General features: G+C 35.8%; 1 pseudogene; it reads right to left on the reverse strand.

Annotated features, from left to right (window-relative positions):
- LOC139438242 (membrane-bound transcription factor site-2 protease-like) overlaps positions 1-13,924 on the reverse strand; it is a 46,041-nt pseudogene that overhangs the window by 26,408 nt on the left and 5,709 nt on the right.

A 13,924-nucleotide genomic window follows, 5' to 3' on the forward strand; every position in this document is an offset into this window, starting at 1 on the left:
ATGAATCTAACCTCCATCCTCCCAGATCTCATATTCTTGCTTTGTTAACATATATCACCAATACTACTCTACACTTTTTCCTTGCTTACACAATTGCCTTTCCCTGGCAGTAATACTTTCCTTTAAAGTGAACTTAACCAGCAACAAGAAATTAGAATAAGAAGAACAAAGTGACAAAAGAAGATATAACACTTACACAAAAATAACAGCTAATTAATCTCCAAGACTAGACAAAGAAGCTAAGGAATTGATTAAACCTGCCAAGATAAAAGGATGACCAGAAAGCAACAAAAATTGACAAACCAAATCAGTAATCAGGAAAACATGGCTGAATCCAATCAACAAACTAAAAATCAGGAAGGGGAGCAGAACCTCGCACAAGCAATGAAAGATCTCACAACATTTATCACCAACAAATTTGATGAAGTAATGAAAGAGGTTAACAACATGACAACAACACTGGGAGGGGAAATTGCAGATATACGCAAAAATATAACAGACATGATGGGAATGAACACCACAGTTCAAGAAATCAAAAATACACTTGCAGCAAATATCAACAGACTAGAAGAGGCAGAGCAGAGAATTAGTGATGTGGAAGACAGTACATCAGAAATCAAACAGATAGTAGAAGGGGTCAATAAAAAGATAGAAAAAATCCAGCTAGGATTTAGGGACCTGAATGACAATGCAAAACGCTCAAATATATGTATTATGCGTATTCCAGAAGGAGAAGAGAAGGGAAAGGGGTCAGAAGGAGTGTTGCAGGAAATAATGGCTGAAAACTTCCCAAATCTACTGAAAGAGACAGACGTACATATCCAAGAAGCACAGCGCACTCCACTGGTCATAAACCCCAACAGGCCCACCCCAAGACATATAATCGTCAAATTATCCAATGCTCAACACAAAGAGAAAATCCTAAAAGCAGCAAGAGAAAAGAAAACCATCACATACAAGGGAAGCTCCATAAGATTAAGTGCTGATTTCTCATCTGAAATCATGGAGGCAAGGAGCAGTGGTATGATATAGTCAAGATACTAAAGGAAAAAAATTTCCAACCAAGAATACTCTATCCAGCTAAACTAACATTCAAACATGATGGAGAGTTCAAAATATTCGTAGATAAACAGACACTGAAAGAGTATACCAACAAGAAACCTCCCCTTCAAAAAGTTCTAAAGGGAGTTCTGCAGGAAGAAAGGAAAAAACAGGACAGGCAAAGTTGGAGGAGAGTATAAGAGCAACAACAACAACAAAAAAAAACAAACTAGAAAGGGAAAAATACAAACAAAATATAACAAACACAAATCCAATAAAAATATGGCTAACACAAATAATTCCTTGAAAGTAATAACACTGAATGTCAACGGATTAAACTCACCTATCAAAAGATTCAGACTGGGACATTGGATAAGGAAATATGACCCATCCATATGCTGTCTACAAGAGACACATCTTAGACCCAGAGATGATGGAAATTGAAAGTGAATGACTGGAAAACAATCATGCAAGCAAACAATAACCAAAAAAAGGCAGGAGTAGCTATATTAATATCAGACAAAATAGACTTTAAATGTGAAACAATTGTGAGAGACAAAGAAGGATACTACATTTTAGTGAAAGGGACAATCTGTCAAGAAGATCGAACAATCCTAAATATTTATGCTCCTAACAAGGGTGCCTCTAAGTACATGAGACAAACGCTGGAAAAACTAAGTGAAACAATAGATGCATCTACAATCATAGTGGGGGATTTTAATACAGCACTATCTACCTTGGACAGAACATCTCAAAAGAGAATCACTAAAGAAACAAAACATTTGAACAGTATATTAGAGGAGCTGGAACTAATAGACATATATAGATCATTACACCCAAACACAGCAGGATATACATTCTTCTCAAGCGCACATGGATCATTCTCCAAGATAGACCATATGCTAGGCCACAAAGAAAGGCTGAATGAATTCAGAAAGATTGAAATCATACAAAACAATATCTCCGACCACAGTGGAGTCAAGCTGGAAATTTGCAAGGGACAGAGGCCCAGGTTTCACACCAAGATTTGGAAATTAAACAGCACACTCTTAGAAAAACAGTGGGTCAAAGAGGAAATCTCAAAAGAAATCAATGACTACCTTGAAATAAATGATAATGATAACACAACATACCAAAATTTATGGGATACAGCAAAAGCAGTACTGAGAGGGAAATTTATAGCCATAAATTCATATATCAAAAAAGAAGAAAGAGCAAAAATTGAAGAATTAACTGCACATTTGAAGGAATTAGAAAAACAACAACAAAGAGACCCAACAGGAAGAAAAAGGAAGGAAATAACAAAGATAAGAGCAGAACTAAATGATATAGAAAATAAGAAAGCACTTGAAAAGATAAACAAGACCAAGAGCTGTTTTTTTGAGAAGATCAACAAAATTGACAAACCTTTAGCGAGACTAACAAAGAAAAAAAGAGAGAAGATGCAAATACACAAAATAAGAAATGAGAAAGGCGATATCACCACTGACCCCACAGAAATAAAGACTACCATAAGAGGATACATTGAAAAACTATATTCCAACAAAAATGACAATTTAGAGGAAATGGACAAATTCCTAGAAACACATAAGCAACCCATATTGACGAAAGAAGAAATTGATGATCTTAACAAACCAATCACAAGCAGAGAGATAGAATCAATCATTAAAATCTCCCAACTAAGAAGAGCCCAGGGCCAGACAGCTTCACAGGTGAATTCTACAAAACATTCCGGAAAGAACTAACACCAATCCTGCTGAAACTATTCCAAAAAATCAAAACAGATGGAACATTGCCGAACTCCTTCTATGATGCCAACATTACCCTAGTACCAAGCCAAACAAAGACACCACAAAAAAGAAAATTACAGACCAATTTCTCTAATGAACCTATATGCAAAAATACTTAACAAAATATTTGCTAACCGTATTCAACAACACATTAAACGAATTATACACCACGACCAAGTGGGATTTATTCCAGGTATGCAAGGATGGTTCAACATAAGAAAATCAATCAACGTAATACACCATATAAACAGATTGAAGGAAAAAAATCACATGATTATATCTATAGATGCAGAAAAAGCATTTGACAAAATACAGCACCCTTTCTTGATAAAAACACCCCAAAAGATTGGAATACAAGGAAATTTTTTGAACATGATAAAGAGTATATACGAAAACCTACAGCCAACATTGTTTACAATGGAGAAATCCTAAAATCCTTCCCTCTAAACTCAGGAACAAGACAAGGATGCCCATTGTCTCCCTTTCTATTTAACATTGTCCAGAAGTACTTGCTCGAGCATTGAGGCAAGAACCAGATATAAAAGGCATTCAAATTGGAAAGGAAGAAGTCAAAATTTCATTATTTGCAGATGACATGATCCTATACATAGAAAACCCTGAGAGATCTACAACAAAGCTTCTAGAACTCATAAATGAGTTTAGTGAAGTCGCAGGTTATAAGATCAATGCGCAAAAATCAGTAGCATTTCTGTACACCAATAATGAGCAAGATCAGGAGGAAATCAAGAAACAAATACCATTCACAATAGAAAATAAAAAAATCAAATACCTAGGAATAAATTTAACTAAAGAGGTAAAAAACTTACACACCGAGAACTATACAAGACTGTTCAAGGAAATCAAAGAAGACCTAAATAAAGGGAAGAATATTCCTTGTTCATGGATAGGAAGACTGAAATTTATCAAGATGCCTATCCTACCAAAACTGATCTACACATGCAATGCAATCCCAATAAAAATCAACACAGCCTTCTTTAAGGAAGTAGAAAAACCAACTATGAAATTTATTTGGAAAGGAAAGAGACCCCGAATAGCCAAAGACATACTGAAAATGAAAAACGAAATTGGAGGAATCACACTACCTGACTTCAAAACATACTACAAAACTACAGTAGTGAAAACAGCATGGTATTGGCATAAGGAGAGACACACAGACCAATGGAACTGAATTGAAAGCTCTGATATAGAACCTCACATATATAGCCATATAATATTCAATAAAGCCACCAAACCCTCTCAACTGGGAGAGAGTGGCCTATTCAACAAATGGTGCCTGGAGAACTGGATAGCCATATGTAGAAGAATGAAAGAGGATTACCATCTCACACCTTATACAAAGATCAACTCAAGATGGATCAAAGACCTAAATATAAGAGCCAAGACCATAAAAACCTTAGAAAGCAGTGTAGGGAAACATCTACAGGATCTTGTAATAGGAAATGGATTCATGAATATCACACCAAAAGCACGAGCAGCAAAAGAACTAATATAAATGGGACTTCCTCAAAATTAAAGCCTCCTGCACCTCAAAGAAGTTTGTTAAGAAAGTAAAAAGGGAGCCCACAAAGTGGGAGAAAATATTTGGCAACCATATATCTGATAAGAAACTTATAACTTGCATATATAAAGAACTCCTATATCTTGAAAATATAAAGATAAACAACCCATTTAAAAAATGGGAAAAAGATTTAAACAGACACTTCTCCAAAGAATAAATACAAATGGCTAAAAAGCACATGAAAAAATGCTCCAAATCTCTAGCTATCAGGGAAATGCAAATCAAAACTACAATGAGATACCATCTTACTCCCATAAGATTGGCAGCTATAAAAAAAAAAAAACAGAAGAATATAAATGCTGGAGCGGATGTGAAGAAAGGGGAACACTTATCCACTGCTGGTGGGAATGCAGAATGATCCAACCATTCTGGAGGACAGTTTGGCGGTTTCTCAAAAACTAACCATAGATTTGCCATATGATCCAGCAATACCACTGCTGGGTATATACCCATCAGAACTGAAAACAAGGACACAAACCGATATATGTACACCAATGTTCAAAGCAGCATTGTTCACTATCACCAAAAGTTGGAATCAACCCAAATGTCCATCAACAGATGAGTGGATCAATAAAATGTGGTATATACACACAATGGAATACTACTCAGCTGTAAGAACAAATACACTACAAACACATGTGATAACATGGATGAATCTTGAGAACCTTTTGTTGAGTGAAGCAACCCAGGCATTGAAGGACAAATACTACATGACCTCAATGATATGAAATAAACAAGCTGCCTCAGAGAGCAAGAAACTGAACGATAGGCTTACAGGAAATCGGGGGGTGGAGGAAGGATGTGAGCCGACGTCTGGCGGTAAGGATGAACACAAAGAAGAGATAAAATGGGGGCAAAGTGTTGCCTTTGGGTGGGTTTTGCGGGTTTGGGGGTCTGGTGATGGGCGGATGGGTAATATTGCCCAAAAAGTGGGGGGAGGGAGGGGTAGCATACGAACACAGGAGAGTGTCAGGTGTTGGTTGAGAGTAAAATGCTGAGAAAATCGTATCAAAATATAATTAAGAGGGTTACCTGTTTAGGATTCTTGGAAGGGATGGTCCGATGCGGGACGGGCTCCTGGGGAATGTCTGAATGCTCATTTTGCCAGAGTGGGTGGCACCATTGGCTAGAGACCCAAGTAGTGAGAGTGGGGGTGGACCCACATCCTGGGGAGGACTAATGCCATCAAATAGAGGGAACTGTATCTCTCGAGAGAAAGGGTGGCTCCCCGGGCATTAGGGCAGCTGAGCAAGTTAGGACCTGAACACTGTTGCAAGTATCTCTGGACGTGGCTCCTCAGGAAACGGAGGTTGGCTGTCACTGTGGGCACCAAGGGGATGGGAAAATGGATGTTAAATGTGTGAAACCAAGGTAAATGTGGGGTATGAGAGGAGTTTCGTGAGATTACACAAGGATGGATATAAAATATGTAATATTACATCATAAACATATAGGGGACGACAGAATGATAATGTAAACCATAATGTAAAACATAGGATAACTAAAAATGTTAGAAAACTGCGTGTCCTAAAGTATGCACCACAATGTAAGCACAGATGTTACCTGGTTTGAAAGCTATTGTCTCAGACTCTGTACATCACTTTAAGTAAATATGTTGTGAATAGGTTGTAAGAGTATCGCTGTGGAAGGGAAAAGGTTTTGTGGTGGATGTGTGGGAGTGCTGTATATTGCATACATGAATTGCTGTGGTCTAGGGCTCTTGTGAAGAGAAGTTCAATAATCAGGGGGAAAAAAAAGGAAAAGAAAAAGATAGGATGTAGAATTTTTCCAAGTCAACACGTATTCTATATCTAACCTTTCAACCCATCGCTATATCCCATTTTGCTAGTAAGAGATCCTGACATGATATTGGGGCTTCAATATTCAGGAAGTTCTGGATCCCAGAGTGGTCCAACAATGGCAGCGGAGGAATACTGGTATAGGATACTATTGACAGGAGATATATGGCTGACAGGGAGCTATACAGGGCATATGTCCAGGGTGCATGGTAATGTTTGGATATACTCATAGTGGCAACAATTAAAAACTAAACCTGGGGGGGTACTGGGTCCCTGGCTGGAGGTGCTGTGCCGTGGTCCCTAGGGGAGCAGCGGCAGTCCCCCAAGTGCATCGGCAAGGACCGTGAAGGAATGAGGGTCCAACAGTGAGCCCCTGATACTAATGACTATGCTTGTGAGCCTATATGCCTGAAATAAGAACAAGGCCTAGAGCAGCACTGTGCCTGGGAATTTCCTCCTGACAGCCTTCATGTTACTCAAATGTGGCCAGTCTCGAAGCCTAACTCAGCATCTAAATGCAATGCCTTCCCCCCAGCATGGGACATGACACCTGGGGATGAGCCTCCCTGGCACCGAGGGATCACTATCAACTAACAACTGATAATGCAACTGGAAAATGACCTTGAATTGAAGGTTCGATGCGGATCAGTAGAATATCCCTGTCTACATAGAATAATATGACTTTAAAATGCTGTTTGATCTAATGTAAGGGGGAAATAGAAAGGAGAAATGAGTTTATATGGCTATGAGTCTCTAAAAAAAAAAAGTCTGGAGGCTGTCAGAAGGATTGCCCTTATGCACAACTGAGCAGAGTCTAAGAGACAGATAAAGTAGATACAATTCCCAGGTATTGGTTCCTTTGAGGGCTAAAGGGACCCACGGGTTCTATGGTCATGGCAGATAGGGTTCACTGCCATGTCAGATGGCCCTTCTTTGGAGCTGGTGTTTCTGCGTGATGAAACTGGACCCAGAGAGGATCTCTTTTCATAAGACTATCATGCTACTTTACTGGAATTGTAGTTGGTATTGGGGTTTAAGATATATTTAGGGGATTGAATCTTTTTTTCTGACAATATGATAGCCAGGCCCTGAGCCTCAACAGACTTCAGCTCCTACAATCTGATTTATTGGACTCAACTCACTCAGCTAAGATGGAGTTGGAGAAGGACAACCACCACACCATGGAGCCTGGAGTGCCTACAGCTGAAAGCAGGAGGATTGCATCCAGTATCCATGTGGAATCTGAGCCTCCTGTTGACATAGAGGTGCAATGGACACAACCAATCCAAGGACCACAGAGAAAAGGTGGCATTGGAGTGGGAAAAGTGGACATGGTGGCTGATTGGTATGGGGAATGGCAGGAAGAGATGAGATGTGGAGGTGCCTTTGGGACTTGGAGTTGCCCTGGATGGTGCTTCAGGGGCAATCACCGGACATTGTAAATCCTCCCAGGGCTCACTGGATTGAATGGGAGAGAGTGTGGGCCATGATGTGGACCAATGACCATGAGGTGCAGAGATACCCAGAGATGTACTTACCAAATGCAATGGATGTGTCACGATGATGGGAGTGAGTGTTGCTGGGGGGGGTGGAGGAGGGGTGCAGTGGGGGTGGTGGGGTTCAATGGGACCTCATATTTTTTTAATGTAATATTTTTACAAAATCAATAAAAAAATAAAAAAAAAAAAGAAAAGGCAGTCTATAGAATGGAAGAAAATATTTGCAAATTAAATATTTGGTAAAGTTTAATATCTAGAATATATAAAGAATGCATATAAAACTCAACAAGAAACCAAGTAGGTCAATTAAAAATTGATGAAAAAATTTGAGGAAAGGTTTGAACACATATTTCTCCAAAGAAGATACACAAATGGCCAAAAAACTTGTATGTGCTTCTCTGACCAAACCATCATTAGAGAAGTACTCACCACTTATTTTGCATATCAGCACATTTTGGATTAGTTTGATTCATAACTTTGTAAGTTCTTGATGGTTTTCCTTGATTTGATATAAATTTAAACATATTTTAGAGGATTTGAAATTTACTATGTTCACATACTTTGTACTAAATAAATATTTTCATTCTCCCACTTTTAATTGAAAACTTATAAACTGAATTTACCAACCAGAAGGCAAGAAGGGTTTTCACTTATAGTGTGCACACCTTCCTAAAACTATCAACATATAGAGAAACACAAATCATTTTAAAGTCTTTCACCTGCACAGAATATCCCTGGACTGATGATATAAATTGCAAATGAGTAGTAAACAGACGAACAAAAGCACCAGGATATATTATGAAGAGAAAAATCCCAAAGCCATTAAATCGAACTTGTTCCCTAATAAATCAAACAAGAAAAGATAATTTACTAATGCTCCTGTATTAGTCAAATAAAAAACTTACCTAGACAAACCTAGCCAGTAGCTATACATATACATAATTTTATAACAATGTTTCATTACAGATTTAGACATTTGTGAAATCTAATTTAAAAAAAGAATTTTAAAAAATCTACAATGTGAATTAATGAAATATATGAAAAACATTTATCACAAATATAAAGGGATAGTAAGTATTTCTTTGAAGAACTAAATGAAAAATATTTATTATTAATCAAGAATTATTAGTCAATTATTTTCAGAAAAGAGCACAGCAGAAAATAAAATCCAAGTAAATTATCAAAACATACTTACATTTTGCTAGGAAATTATAAATAATGGTGAAAATTTATCTAAATGTATTTCAGTTTAATGTTAAAGTAAATATAATTTAAATATAAAGTAAATATAATTTTAAAAGAACTATTAAACATATTTTTACTCATTAATTTTTCTATCAACTTATTCTATTTAAAGGCTGTTGCATCCAATATTCTCATCAGAGCACTTTAAAATACTATCTAGTCATTTAATTCTAAATGCTAAAATGGAGACATTTGTAAAATTAACTTTATTTGACAGGTAGATTTTAACAGAAATTACACGAATTATTGCAGAAAGACTGTTAATGATTAACAGTTAATAACAGTACATCATCTATATATAGAAAAAACTATAAGCTACTAAGCTGAAATACTGAAGCAAAGGGGAAAAAGTAGAAAAAAGGATGCCTACTTTAATTACTACTGAGCACCTATGTAACAGTATATGCTCTCTCAAGATGAGGTTTATTGCCAGTCAGTAGATTCTTGTTCATAAACCACTAGAAAGTAATGAAAAGTGACTGAATAATCTGCTCTGAACAGTGGCTCTCAACCTACATCTTGTTCAGACACCCAAAGGCTAATACACAAAAGACTGTTTCTTATAGTAGTGATTTTTCAGGAGAGGCATATGGCAGTTGTGACTCACGCTTTCCTCATCACTATTTTAAAATGGTCAGGTATAATTACAATGCTATTTATGGGGTAGTCAAAACCAAAAACAGGGCAGGATACTTGAAAAAAGTCCCAGGTCTCATCTTCCTTCTCTCTTCCACATGGATTTCTAGATAGGATATAAATGTGTTACAAACCCAGTCCTTAAAGTCTTCTTGTCCTTGTTAGCAGAAGAAATAAACAAAAGCAAAATAATTCCAAGGAAGTACTGGGTGGGCTTTGTGTGTAGTGGTTATATTCTGACTCAGTGATGAATAGAAAGATTAGGTTTGGGATTGGATGAACATTTTGTTCACACCATGAGAATTTAACATGGTAAAAGGTCAAAAAGAGGAAATTCCTAGATTACAAATACACACATTGCTTTGAATGGAATATATTTATCAATATATATTAATATTTTCTGTAAAAGACAAGATACTTCAAAATATTAATGGTATATACAAACTGGACAATAGTCAAAGACAGAAAAATACCAAAGTATCAAATATAATTCAAACAGCAGATTCAACAATAAAGTCTTCTAAACTCGAAGCTTTGTTGCATATAATAGAAAGAAAAAGGTAAATATCATTACCAAATAGGTGCTATTCCATGTCCAGTTTCACGTACAACACCACTAATGACTGCAGAAGAAATATGTCAGTTGGTTGACAGGTATATTGATACCAAGAATCTGCTTATAAACACAATAATAAATACACATTGGGACATCAGGTGATCAAGATGTTCACCTATATTAAAGCATAAAACTCCCAAATTTAGTGTTCTGTAAATTGAAAATAATATAAATGTAAATGGCTTAGTTTTCCATTTCTACCATAATGAAAACCAAAACCCTTTTTTACTTGAGAGTGGTTTATTCTCACAATTATTAATTTTATTTTGAGACATTTGAAAATGTTTTAAGTATATTTTTCCAAAAGAGGAGATTTAATGACTCTTCATTTCTAATAAATATTGAATAATTCTGATTGCATTCCTATTTCCTTAAGACCTGCTACAAGCCTTCCAGTCTTCAACTCTTTGACCTAAGGCCACTTTTTTCCTGGAAGTTTTGTGAGAGAGGGCTCAAGACTGGAGTATTCAAATACTTTAAAAAAACTCCAGCTGGTACTAATGACCAGAGCAAAGAATTAATCTTTGGTGCTGCCTAGATTCTTGCTATGACTATTGGTGCAAATAAAATTTTGGAATGTACTGGTATATTAAATAATTGTTGTAACTTACACAATATATAAGAAGAATTGTGAGCTAAGGTAATATTTAACAATATGATTTTATAATGGCTGCTCATTATATTTACTATTATATTTGCTTTTTACGTTATCTTCATAATAGTACAGAATAAAAAATAAAGAGTTTTCTCCACAACTCGGATAAAGACCATTAGGAGACAAAATTGTCTTCTATCTCAAAACAGTAGTTTATTAGGCACTCTCCTTTATCATGCAGTCCTTTAAAAATTTTTTGAAGCAATATGTATATAACACATTTCCCATTTTAACCACTCTGTATACAATTCAGTGATAATAATTACACCCACAATGTTGTGCCCCCAACACCATCCATTCTCACAATATATTCATTACACCTAAGAGAAATTCTGTACCCATGAAGCAGTAACTTTCCATGTTCTCCCACCCAAGTTTCTAGCAACCTATAATTTACTCTCTATCTCTATGTATTTGTTCTTTCTATGTAGCTAACATTAGTGAACTAAAGCAGTATTTATACTTTTTGTTTGGCTTATTTCACTCAACATTATGTCTTCAAAGTTCATCCATGTTTACCGTGTACCAGAACTTTCTTCTTGTTTTCAGCCCAATGATATTCCATTGCATATATACACATTTAGTTTATCCATCTATGATAGACACTTGGGTAGCATCCAGTTTTGGTGATCGTGAATAATGCTGTTAGTTACAGCATTTCAACTAGGTAGTTTTTCTGTGACAAGCAAAACACTTCTGTAATAAGAGGAAATATTTGGTTAAAGTGTAAAAACTTTAGCTCCAGTATGTATTATGGAAAGAATTAGGAGGCTCAATAGAGTCCCAGAGAATGTAGAATGACAGTGACAGTCTGCAGCTGATCTACCATCAAGATATGGATACCATATTTGGGAATTTTTACTGAAATTCCCAGTCTTTCCTCTGAATTGTTATTGGGAGTTTCCAAGTACTTGCACTGAGTAATAAATGAACCTCCCTTTCCCAAATAAGTCCCATTTCTATGTGCAACTTATGTGAGAACTGGTAATTAAAACTAGCATTCTAAAGCATCTCATTGGTATGAGAGCACCTTGCTTTCCATTTCTTCATTTCATCAGTTTGTCTATTAACAAAGAGATACATAAATGTTATATTAAAATGTAAGGAAAAAAAGCACTGAAACAGACACGTTAAGGACATATGAGTCGAAGTTGCCTTGCAATTATGTCCTTCTAAAATACTGTGTATACATGTACATATCACTGCGTTCAACAAGAAAGTTTTCTGTTTTAAGGCTTGCATAGTAAATGCTTTAAAAATAACCGAAACACATTCCATCAGATAAAATAACCACTCTAAAGATTTATAATGGTCTAGAGATTCTATAAATCAGGCTAAACAGGGCATACCAGGCATCATTAGAATAATTCACATGCAATTATTTCTCAAGGTTTTGGAACCCAGAGATATTCTTTTGAGGAAATTCCTTTTTTTAAAATCTGTTCATAAATTACCTTTATTTTTTCATCCAAAAACTTTGGGTAGCAGGTGTACCTCAGTGGTTGAATGTTTGCTTCCTATACGTGATGTCCTGGGTTCAATTCCTAGTACCCCTTAGAAAACAAACAACCAAAGGAAAAAAATCCACAAAAAAACCTATGTAGCCAATGTTTCTGCCATTATTTTCTGTTTATGATGCTTTCATTACTCCAAATTTATATAAATATACATAACTTTTTCTTAAGCTATAATTTCAGGTTTTAATTTCAATTTAACTGGATTTGTTCTTGTACATAACAGAATCCCACTTTATGTTCTCTGTTAGTAACTAAAAAGGAGATTTGAACAATGCGGCTTGGGTCAATTTCTAAATTTAAATAATTCTAAGTGTCCTTTCTCTACTTATGTAACTAATTTTTAAAAGAATAATATGTATAATATTCCATTAAAGACAATCTCATAATTTAATGATTATGGTTGAATTATGAGTTTGGCTATTTCAAACTTTTCAAAATAGTAAATAATGTTAAAGCTGAAGAGCCTAATACTCTTGGAAGTAGTTCCATATTTTAGAGTCCCAGACACTGAAGTGCAGGGCCAAATGATATGAACTTTTTTATGATGCTCACTATTTTATATCCTCTTTTTTGCAAGAACATAAAGGCTTTTTTCCTATATAACCACTACATTCAAATGTTGGCAGGGGTCTGTGTATTCAGCTAATTAGTTACGTTTTCTCTACCACTCTAAATTTATGTCCTGAAGATTAATTTTCATGCATTTCTGCCATATCACAAAATATACTAAGTTAGCTTACATCTATTTGAAATAAATCACTAAGCTTGATCTAATAGTACACCATCACCTGCCTAGTTGAAGAAAATATAGAAATTCTTCCTTCTGACTACTGAAATGATCAGTTCTCCTTATAAGGTTCCCAACTGCTTGGATGAAACTTCTCTCATTGCTGAAGACATTCTCTGTTTGTTTTTTTGGAATCACTGGGAACCTAGAACTGAATCCAGGAGCTCTCATGTGGGCAGCAGGCTGTCAACTACTTGAGCCACATCCATTCCCCTTAAGGCAATCTCTTTTGTTCATTATAGATGAATCAGCCATTTCAATTGACTAACAGTTTAAATCCATAAAATCCCTCACAGCAACAATTAGGCCAGTGCGTGGTTAACTGAACGGATACCATTACTGAGCTAAGTTATTACAAAACATGAACTTAACCATCAAATATATTAGGCTATAAAAATATTCTAACTTCTGTTTTGCTGATATTCTCTCTACCGCTCTGTTGGTTCACATATTCTGATGAAGCAAGCTTTCAATGTAATATGAAACTAAGAGAGACTTATAGGCAGTAGCCTGTGAGGATCTAAGGCTTTCACAGTCCAACAACCATTGAGGAACTGAATCCTGCTCGTAAACATTATATGAGTTTAGAAGGTGATCTGACCCTTCACCTTCAGATGAATAAAGATCCCTTGCCAACATCTTGATTCCAAACACCATGGAGAAAAAGAAGCAAGTACTTTCCACAGGTTTAAAATGCAATTTATTTGTATAGTGTAAAGATTCTACGTAATAGGTTTATTCTTCTATAATTTCAATCTTT

Source organism: Dasypus novemcinctus, chromosome Y (genome assembly GCF_030445035.2).
Source record: "Dasypus novemcinctus isolate mDasNov1 chromosome Y, mDasNov1.1.hap2, whole genome shotgun sequence".
NCBI classification, from domain to species: domain Eukaryota; kingdom Metazoa; phylum Chordata; class Mammalia; order Cingulata; family Dasypodidae; genus Dasypus; species Dasypus novemcinctus.